A 3,474-nucleotide genomic window follows, 5' to 3' on the forward strand; every position below is an offset into this window, starting at 1 on the left:
GAGATGGAATCTGCCTCCCGGAAAGAGGGAGTTTATCTGGGGCCGACGCCCAGGGTGTGGCGGAGAGACGATCTGGATGGGCTCCTCTTCCCTGCCCCCCCCGACGCTGGCCGGGGGCTCCCCATGCTACCAGCCCCGTCTGAGATCCGCGGGGAGAGTGGGATTGTAGGCCGGTCCACAGGCCCCGGGGTGCCCTGCGTCGACATAAGCAAATGGCTCATCTCAGTGCAGAGCCGCGCAAAGCAGAGATGGCTGGCCTGCCCTCACTAAGCCGGCCGTCTCCGCCCCCACCCGAGAAAATGGAGGCAGCTCTGTTGTGGGCGCCTAGCCTGGTGTGGTTGGCGGGAGCCAGGCGGGTGGGGAGCAGTCGGGCTTCGCCCCGCAAGTGGGGCTGGGCTGGAGGTGACTCACAGAGCTCGCAGAGTTGGGCCGGTCTGGCGCGTTTCACTCCGTGTCTGTGCCGTTTCTGCTGGCTTTCTTGGCCTTTGTTGTCTGGGCTGCTCGCTTGTTCCCGCAGCAGGGCTTGGGTGCTCTCAGGAGTCTTCTTTTGTGTCGACCCTAAAAACCTTGAACCTGTTGTTGCTTGTTTGTCGAAGTAGGATCGTTGTTGAAAGAATTATTCGTTTTTTGTTGCTCTTGAAAATGCAATTCGTACTCTGGTATCACAGCGCACACTTCTCAGGATCGCGCTGTCTCCTGGCACGGCCGCTCCAGACCCGTCGCCATCTTGGAATCCTGCAGGACACAGGGCGACAGAGGCCATGGCGTAGTCACCTGGGCCTTCTGGAGCAGAGGACAGGGAGCTGTGGAGACCCGCGGAGCTCCCCCAGTGCCAGAGACAGAAATCCCACCAGACTGTGGAAGCTGTTTTCATTTTGAACTGTCCAGGCTCACTTGTGGTTTCATTGGCAATATAGTATAGTTCTGTCGGTAACTTAGTAGACTTCTGATCTCTTTGCACACAGTCAATTTCATACACCAGCAACTACAGGCCAAGTTTCTTCTTTCGAGACATACTTCTCAAATTATTTTTCTGCTTTCTCTTCTCTCTCTCTCTCTCTCTCTCTCTCTCTCTCCTCTTAATGAGGTTACTAATATTAGGCTTGATGTGGTGAGGCTACAACTTTGATCTGATTTTTTCCCTATGTCATTTCATTCAGTGAAGAGGTTTTTTCCTGAATCTTTATTACTGAATTTTTATTTCATCCTTAAACATTTTCTATTAACGTTTGAGACCTAGAAACAGATGGCTTTTCCAACATTTCAAGGTCCTAAATTTGTGGATTTTATTATCTTTCATTTCTACTTTCAGGCCAGCCAATTCCTGAGCTCATATCTTTCTTGCAATACCTTAACAAATGCAGACAAAAAATGTCAACACACTAATGTATGTTTCTCAAACTTTCCCCTTGGAGCTACAATTGCAGTGGATAGGACCTGACAGCTCTAACGCTTTGTAACATAAACTGTCATCTTTTGAACCTGAGATATCAGCTTCACCAATACCTACTAATAAATGTCTAGTCAATGCCACACATTTCAGTTTTTTCATGTCAGCACATGATCATGGTAACAATTACTCTATTAATCAGGGTTAGGCTAGGTTGCAAACTTCAGTGGCTCAACACAACAAGTGTTTATTTCTCTCCCATGTCATGGTTCAAGGAAGGCCACATGGCTTTCTTCCAAGCAGTGACCAAAGACTTGGGGATATGGATTGCTTGCACCTTGAAGTTGAGCTTTATGGAACACATTGCCCCCAAGTTCATCACGCTGGAGGAAGAGAAGACTGGAAGTGTGCGTTGTTATAGGGATCAGTCTGGGCATCATTTCAGTGCTTACTCAGTTGGTTAGAATACAGTCACATGACCCCCAGGCAAATGTAATTTATACCGGAGAACATAGAAGAGCCGTGGATGTGTTGTGGTCATTTACAGTCTCTGCTGCTGCAGGACTGGTGCATGCCCAAAGGCCACGTCTAGGAGGCAGTAACGTTCAAACAAAAGACATTCTTCATGTCTAAGCCAGAGGTCACAGGTCAAGCCCAGAGACTATCTTGATCTGAAATAGAGAACATCACAGAACCTCAAAGTGTATCCCATCACTGGTCCCAGATAATGGCTGACAACTAGTTAAAGAGATGGAACTAGTTAAAAAGGTTCCACAGCCAACACTCCATATCAGAATCTTTGGTGATGGTACCTAGAAATCTATGTATTTTTGTTAGGGTCTAAGTAATGTTGATGCCAACATGAGAGCCATTAATCTACTGGACACCTCCATTTTTGGAGGCCTAGTCAGGTAAAGTATCCTGCCTAAGTTTACTAGGCACATTGTAGTACAACCAGTCTGATCCTGAATCTCATCAAACTTAATGCCCAGCTGTGTATCAGCCTCTGTTCCTGGTTGTGGTTTGGGATTTGTTTCTCATTCTGTTCCCAGAGGAGATGTGGGATTCCAGGCCTATATGAGGACAAATGAAATGAACTTTTCCTTTGAAAATTAAGAGATAAAAACAGTCTGAGCAGATTCTGTTTGGACTTGGGCACATGGAGCTCTTCTCTCCTTGCCTAGGTCCTACTGTCTGACACTGCTTAATACTTGCCTGTGTTAGAGGGCTTGCTGTGTCTCATCAAGCTATAGCATCTATTTGTTTCCCTTCCTACTCCTGTTCTGCCTTCTGCTTGTTCTCACCTGTAATTTGAGGTTACCGCTTATTGGTGTTTGGGGATGAGGACTGGTGGGCAGAAGGAGAGGAAGAAAGGGCTGTTGGACCTGACCTGAGCATCAATGACAGCAGTAAACGGTCACCAATAAACTGTCTGTTTGCCAGAAGGTGTCTTATATCTCCTGGCACCTTGACTTCTACCTGGGGCTTTGATGGGAACCCTGTCTCTAAAAAGCTCAGCTGAAGAGATCAACAGTTTGTCAGTGATCTGCATTGGGTGCAGGATCCTCATGTTCCCTGCTCTTCCCTAACCTGTAGAGATGGAAATTCTTAAAGATACATGGTTCCCAGATGGGAAGGGAACTTGCAAGACCATCTGTGGGCCCCCTACCTGATTTCTCAATGCAGGTGATGTTTGTATTACTCTGGACTGGAGGACTGATTAGAAGAAACATTAGCCAGTCACAAGACTGATGTAATACATGACGGGAGAGACTTTGGGGCAGGGTATGGGATGGTGAGAAAAGGAATGACTTTGGAAAAGAAGGAAGGCATTTGTTTTTTTTGTTTGTTTTGTTTTTAATTTTTTTTTATTTTGTCAATATACAATGTAGTTGATTATTGTATCCCTTCACCGAAACCTCCCTCCCTCCTCCCTCTCCCCCCTCCCACCCAGATGTGTCCCCTCCATTTTCTTGTTGTAAGAACTTCAAAAAAACCCACCGCCAATTTCAACCTGAATTGGGAAAAACTGCACGACCTTCCTTCAAGAACAGGCACCCGACAAGTATGCCCATTCTCACCAC

Source organism: Galeopterus variegatus, unplaced genomic scaffold (assembly GCF_000696425.1).
Source record: "Galeopterus variegatus unplaced genomic scaffold, G_variegatus-3.0.2 Scaffold1082, whole genome shotgun sequence".
NCBI classification, from domain to species: Eukaryota; Metazoa; Chordata; class Mammalia; order Dermoptera; family Cynocephalidae; genus Galeopterus; species Galeopterus variegatus.